The following is a 7,457-nucleotide window of genomic DNA, read 5'->3' as shown; positions in this document are numbered from 1 at the left end:
GTGTCTTTGACCTGCCAGTGGCTGGTGCAGTTCCTGCTGTACAAACCTGCAAACGGTTCCTTGGCTTCTGCTCACTTCAAAAGTTAATCAGGGCTTCACTGCAGCTGACGAGAAGTGAGGAGGAGCTGCCTTTGGACCAAGGTGTTGAACAGAACTCAGACACAGCTCAGTATTGAAAACTAATGTGGAAATGTCCTCTGGTGATTTCAAACTAATGGTTTGAGAAAACAGAATGAGATTTGGGGTGGGAGGGGCTACAGCAGGTACAAAAGGGATGATACATCTAAAAAACTAAGAGACTCTTCAGGTAGAGAGAAAATCTGCTTCTTCTACTTGTATTCATGTTTTCAGAAAAATTGACAAATGATGATCATTGTAAGATTCTTTCCAGCAGACCCTGCAGACCTGTTTGGGTGACTTGAAACAGCTGCTTCCTTGATGCTCTTACATACATTTCAACTGCGTTAATATGTTAAGTGGTTTTTGCTCAACAGAAAAGGCTAATAGTGCTTTATTTGAAATCTTGCTTCATGCACATGGCAAACACTGCTTCTGTGGAAGATTTCATTTTAAGCCTGGGGATGATAATGGATAAATACCAGGACAGCTGATCTCATTCACTCCAGACGTAATGGTCAGCATTTCACAGAGCTCCCTTAGCAGCTGAGAAAGGGAGAATGCAATTTGCCAGTAAGGTGTTAGAACACAGCTGGGCAGGAAAAGTGGAAATTAATTTCTTGGCAAATTTTACAGGTGTTACCTTTTGGGATTTCTTTTTTTCACACTGTTTCCATATTCACCACTTTTATTCCCAAACTTCACATGTATTTTCTCTTTTTCTTCTTTATCTGTCTCACGCTAAAATACCCTGTGCACGAATCATCCTTTCAGATTTTAGTTTTCATCATTTGGTTGTCATATGCATAACACTCTGAGCATTATAAGCACTGTGAAGCAGAACTACCAGTATATTAGAAAAATAGAAAAACCAGGTAATTTATACTTTGCTGTAGTTAAAATTCATGTAGAGCAGAGACACGCCAGGCAAGCTTAACTGTCTTCACATTAGTGATACAATCTGAAAAAACTTCTGACTTAAGATAGTATGTCTTCTCTGTTTCTGCAGTCAAACTGTCAGAAGCTATTTCTATTAGATAATTTCCTTGAAAGAATTATGTCTTATTTAGAAACAGACTTGTATGCTTAAAGTTCATACAGATAAAAAAACACAATTATTTGTGTATTACAGTGTGGAAAATGAAGACAAATGGGAGACACGGCACCAGGCCCCTTAGAGGGATGCCAGTTGCCTTTATTCTGTCACAGTTCTGAGCTACACAAGGGACTGAAATCACCTGTGATGTTCTCCAGGAAGCCACAGAGGCTCCTGTCATTTACAGCAGCCTACTACAAAGCTCTGCCAGCATAGGAAACCAGCCAAAGATTTTGTGATTGGCCAAATCAGTATGGGCTGAGCAGCACTAGATAAGGCTAGTCAGAACTGCTGGCAAGAGGCTGTGTGGAGGAGATAGAAGAAAAAACAGCATATGCACTTGACCTAAGGGCAGAATCTCTGCCTCATACTGGAACTTATGTAAAACTGGAAACCCGTAGTGAGTTCTGTGATGGCAGAAAAAGCCAGCAATTAAGGATTTTACACCACTTCAAGCAAACACAGAATATAAATATTTAGATATTACTTGTGTGTACTTTCCTAAAGCAGGTCAAGTTATGATGTTCTGAATGCTACATAACACAGGTGAAAGATGAGAACATTTAGAATCTAAATAACTAATAAAAACATTTTACAAGTCTTCCACAACTGCCAAGGGTAGTATTTGCTTTACTGTGATGATCCGGAGAGCACTTGTAACCATTGTCTTTTCATGTTATTGCCTAACAGTGGTCTCCTCGAGATCTCTGTTCTGGAACCGAATTAAACAGACTTTCAGAGGTAATGAACACATGCAGTCTTAAACAAAAAGATTCGAGAGTTGCAGGCACTCCCCATTGTGAAATGTAAGCCCAGTTACTTAGTGGCACCAGTAAGGTGTTTGAAAGATAACGCTAGATACCGGTATTTTAAAATGTTGCTCCAATTTTAAAGATTTTTTTTTTTCCTAATAAAAGATTTGTAACTTCCAAACTTTGGCATTCCCACATACTGCACCCAAGAAAGGAGCAGACCTTTCCACCCCTACTCATTATCACCTGTAAAAGCCTCACCAAGTTGGATTTCTCTGGCAAGAAAACGCAGTTGCAACAGCCTTGGCACTCAGTCCCGTCACACCCTGAGAACGAGCAAGATTCCAAACCAACCCCAATATACTTCAACACTTATTGTGAAAAACAGACTAAACTCGTACTCCTTTTGGTATGTTTTGACCTGCTTCTTTAGGATGCACACAACACAAGGATATTGACAGCTTTCTATTGGGTCGAAATCAAATAACCTCGGTGATATCCTGCTCCTTTTGTAAAGGACTTCCACCAGTACAGTCCTTGGCAGGGCACCCGATTTACCGCATGTGGAGCATCACCCCTACAGCTGAGGGCGCTCCCCGACTTTACCATTGCTCCTCACTCGGAGCCGGGATGGAGTCGTTATTTATTAACGCAGTTACACAGCGGTTTCCTGCCCTACTGTTATTGATTCCTCGCGGTGCCACCTTCGCGTTCCTTCCACACAGATCGCCCCGTTCCCCTGCGCGCGCCCGGAGCTCCGCTTGCACCACCCAGCTCCCAGCCCAGCGGGACAGCAGCGCCGGTCTCTACGTGGCAAGGGCAGGCCCCGCACATCCCTGCCGCTGCGGCAGCCGGACGGAGGAGAACACCCCTCTCCTTGAGGGCAGCCGGCGGGGAAAGCGAGCCATGGTTCCGGTGAGCGGCTGTGCACCAGCAAAGCGGCTCTCGCTCCGCATGGAGGGACCGGGAGCAGGCACCGCTCCTGAGATGGAGAGTGGGCTTTCACCGACGGGGCTCAGTGTTTCGGCACTCCCCTCCCCGAGCCTTGCGCTCGCCGCGCACCCTCCAGCGGGGAACACCGGCTCCGAGCCTCACACCCGCTCGCCGCCAACGGTGGCCGGAGGAGAGGGGCCTCGGTGAGGGGTTCCTCGAGCGGGAGCGGCGGCGCCTCCTGGCGGCCGCCCAGCAGTGGGGGGCGCTAGGGGCGGCTCCGCGGCATCGCGTCCCTCCGCGGTGCGGCCAGAGCGGTCGGCTGGGGTCCTGCTGCGCTGACCGGGGGTGGAGCAGGTCTGGCCCGTGCGGGAGGAACTGCAAGAGCGGCCCGCTGCTGCCAGCGGTATCTGACCCGACCTCCCGCCTCTTCTTCTCCTCCGCCCCACGGCTCCTGCCCCCAGCGGCCCGGGAGGAACTGAACCATCGCCGCACAGGAAGTAGCGGCTGCGGGGAGCAGCGGCGGCGACAGCTGGGGCTGCCGCACTCAATGAGCGAGGCTCCCGCAGCCGCCCGCCCTGCGCGCCCCTTCCCCGCCTCCCGAGGGCAGCGGCGCCGAGCGAGCCCGCCGCCGCCGCCGGGGGGGCACCGCGGGCAGCAGCAGGCGGAGGCGGCGCAAGGCCGCCCGCCCCGGGGCTGGAGGCTGAGGCGGGCAGAGGCAGCTCCGGCTGTTCCCGAGGAGGCGGCGGCGAGGACTGCAGGTTGGTGCCGCTCCGCCGAGGAGGCGCGGGTGCCGGGCTGCGGGCGGAAGGCGGGCGGCCGAGCCTGACCGTGCCGTGCCGGCCCCTCTGTGGCCGGGGTAGCGCCCCCCGCCTCGGCGCTCCCCTTTGCTGACGGCGGTGGCAGCTCCGCCGGGCATCCCCCTCAGAAGGCCCCAGAGCACCGTCCCCGCTGCGGCGGCACTGGAGGAGCTGGGCCCGGCTCGGCTCGGTCCGTTCCGTTGGCCGCGGTGCCGGTGCCACCGGCACTACAGCCCTTTGTGCGCCGGCTGGGCCCGGCGGCGGCGGGTACCGGGGTGGGGGGGGGCGTGAGGGGGGTGGTGGTGGTGGTGGCGGTGCTGGGATGGGCACAATGGTCCCGCCGGCGCGGCTGGGCCCCGGCTGGAATGTAGCCTACACTGCCGGGGGGAGATGGACAGCCTTCTCGGGGTGCGGAGGGACGGAGGCGCTGGCTGGCTGCTCGCCGCTGGGAGGATGGCAGCTTGGCTCTGCGCCGAGCGTGAGGGGAGGGTGGGAGGGAGGATAGGAGGAAAGTGGGAGAGTGGTTTGAAACGAAAAAGAAAGAAACAAAAATAATAGACGGAAAGCCTGTTTCCGAAGGGCCGGGCTGTACCCGCGTGCGCGGCTTGTGAGCGCAAAATGGAGAAGAGCGATTGATCGGAGAGCAGCAGCCGAGTAGGATGCTGTTGTGAGTGTATTCTGTTCAGATGATGCTGATGGGTTTAATAAGCTGCTAACCTAATGTGTAGGCATCTATATCGATGAACACATTGATTATCCTCTTATATTAAACAGACTGTATACTACGGGGAGTTTTGTGTTGAGACTGTTACTTTTTGATGGCATATATGTACGTGTTTCTTGCTCTTTGTGTTTTGCTCTTTGAATCTTCATCTGCCCCCCTCAATCAGGGAGAGAGCAGGTGTGAAACAGGAAAGCAGAGTTTGCAGTAATACTGCAGCTCCTTTTTCAAAGCAATAATAATCTCATTAGTTCATCATGTCATCAAACTCATTAATTTCAAGTCCAAAATAAACATCATGGCCTTTCCCCCACTTTCCTGCTCTAAGGGAGGTAGGCTGGAGTACAGTAATGCATGTTTGCCATTAGTGAATTGCTGATACGTACAAGCATGTTTGGGAGTGAAGTGGTGAACTCTCCACTTGTCTTGGCAGTGTTTCTTTTGTGGTGATGGTGTTCACTCAAGGCTCTTTGCTTGAACTGCTGCTCCTTTGAGTGAAGTTCAACATAATCACAGATAGGGACATTAATTTATTTTTTCCCTATGCAAACCCAGGTGGATCCCATTCATTTTTCTGTCAAGACCACAGAGTTGTTTTTTTTTCTGTTGTAACCTGCAGTGAACTTACTTTGCTGCGGTGAGTGTTGGACTGTTAGAGTTCCTTGTTCTGGCCCTTAGAGCTAAATGTAAATGTTCTCATCTTTTTTAACTTTCAGAACAGCCTTGGCTTTTGGTTCCCTTCTGTGTGCTCTGGTCTTCTTCCCCTTCACATCTGTTGTTACTGAATCTTTGCAATTAAAACTATGTGCATTACATTTCAGAATCTTTTAAGGACAGCCTTATGTACTCCAAGAAAGTCTCACTATCTCTTTCTCTCTTAATTCCCACCTTCACCTCTCCACTCTTACGCACACGCTTAATTGGAGAAAGCAGGGTAGAGAACAGTTGGTCTCCAAATATAGCTTGAATTCAACAAGCACAGGAGAAACACCTGACCAGCTTGTCTCTGTTGAGCATGATTGAAATGGCAGGACTGCTTATCAAAACTTTGTGCTGCAGTTCAACAACACGTAGCAGATAGCTCAGGTGAGGGTGCGTGCATTGTGCCTAACAAGGACTGAAATCAGAAGGGGCATGAGTTGAGTAATGCTGGGCAGAAGTAAGGATGCTGTTTCTTCTTCCCTGATTTATCGCTGCAGAGATGCATTAACAAACAGGACAAATTCCACTTTACAGGGAACTCTGTTCCAGCACAAGTGTATGTTTTTTTTCCCAGCCTGAGCCAAAGGTTTCTGCTCTGTGTTAATCTTCTTACAAAATGAAACTATTGCATAGCCCTGTGCTAGCTTCTTGGGCTGTTTTTTTTTCTGTTTTTTTTTTTTCTGCCTCTGTTTGCAGAAAGATGCATTGTTTTCAAATCCTAAATGGTGTTTTGTTTACTTAGAAAACTATTATGGAATAATTGGATTTGGGGCTTATGTTTTGTGGGTGACTGGTGTGAACAAAGTGTTGCTGCTTAATGTAGTAAGTTCATCTATACTAAATTTATGATAGCCATAAATTGTGGTAGGCTGCTTCTAGGCTTTCTGCAAATACAAAAAACCACAAGAATGTTTGCATTCGTAGAATCACGGAATGGTTTGGATTGGAAGGGACCTTAAAAATCATCTAGTTCCAGCCCCCTGCCATGGGCAGGGGCACCTTCCACGAAACCAGGTTGCTCAAAGTGCCATCCAGTTTGGCCTTGAAGACTTCCAGGGATGGGGCAGCAACAGCTTCTCTGGGCAACCTGTGCCAGTGCCTCTTAACCCTCACAGTAAAGAATTTCTTCATTGTATCTAACCTAAATCTGCCCTCCTGTCAGCTTGAAGCCATTCCCTCTTGTTCTGTCTCTACATGCCCTTGTAAAAAGTCCTTGTCTGGATTTCCTATAGGCCCCTTTTAGGTACTGGAAGCTGCTGTAAGATCTCCCTGGAGCCTTCTCTTCTCCAGGCTGAACAACCCCAGCTCTGTCAGCCTGTCTCCATAGCAGAGGTGCTCCAGCCCTCTGAGAATCTTTGTGGCGTTCTCTGGACTTGCTCCAACATATCCTTGTTGTGGGATATGTTGTGCTGGGAGTCCCAGAGCTGAATGCAGTATTGCAGGTGTGGTCTTGCAAAAGCAGAGTAGAGGGGCAGAATCACATCCTTTGACCTGCTGGTCACACTTCTTTTGAAGAAAGAAGTTGCCCAGCATCAGTCTTGCTCCTCTACCTTATGAGAACATAATTATTGATAGGAGTGGCCAAGATACTGACAAAGAAATGTAGCTGTCATCTGTAAAGGCTAAAAATGTTCTGTTCTTTCAGTTTTCTTTATTTTTAGTTTTAATACTGAGTGTTGGTGCATGCGTGTTACTCTGTTTGTAGTAAGCGTCCAAACAAAGAACAGGTGACTAGGTAATCACTATCTTGAGTATTGTGAGATATAGAACAGAAGAAATGACGAAAAGCAAAGTGAAACCAGAAAGTACCTGTATCTCGGACTGTTCCATTACCTTCTGGTGATGAGCCACTAGTAATAAAGAGTGTCTGTCTATGCTTGTGTTTCAGGCTAATACCAGGGAACTTTTGCTTGTGGGTAGCTCTTAAGAAGGAATTGATACCATCTTTGTAAGCAAGGCTGAATGGAAGGGAATAGAGAGGCATTAGAAGGCATTATCCAAAGTTTTTATTTACCTGTGATACTAACCAACATAAAACGAAAAAAAAAAAAGAAACACTAATCCCAAGGCCTCTGCTGTGTGCTTGGTGAAAATACTCTTAAATGTGTTAAATGTGTTATGTGAAAATCAGTTTGCCATCTGATGCATGATCATGTTAGGATTCGAGGAGCGAGTTACCACCTAAATTAGGGACCAGTTATCACTAGGACACAGGGTCTTACAGGTATAACCAATATATTCTAGGGAGTGTTTAATTTGCTGGAGCACCAAACTACTAATCTCTGTTTCCTGTTTTGTTTTATTGTAGGAGTCCAAATTTCAAATGGTTAAAAAGGAAG

The 7,457-nt window shown here is 48.3% G+C and overlaps 1 protein-coding gene across 5 annotated transcripts in view; it reads left to right on the top strand.

The window, feature by feature from the left end:
* The first annotated feature begins 3,158 nt into the window (after positions 1–3,158).
* AGPAT3 (1-acylglycerol-3-phosphate O-acyltransferase 3) overlaps positions 3,159–7,457 on the top strand; it is a 95,031-nt gene continuing 90,732 nt past the window's right edge. For all 5 annotated transcript variants that reach the window (XM_061453459.1, XM_061453456.1, XM_061453462.1 and 2 more), the window contains exon 1: positions 3,159–3,656. The gene's annotated coding sequence lies outside the window, so the exon portion shown is untranslated. The remainder of the gene's footprint in view (positions 3,657–7,457) is intronic.

This window comes from Pezoporus flaviventris, unplaced genomic scaffold (assembly GCF_033815535.1).
Source record: "Pezoporus flaviventris isolate CSIRO_AGI_PZ_B2104156 unplaced genomic scaffold, CSIRO_AGI_Pfla_v1 ptg000015l, whole genome shotgun sequence".
NCBI lineage: Eukaryota > Metazoa > Chordata > Aves > Psittaciformes > Psittacidae > Pezoporus > Pezoporus flaviventris.
The sequence above is the reverse complement of the archived record's forward strand: the minus strand, read 5'-3'. Positions and strand labels throughout refer to the sequence as shown.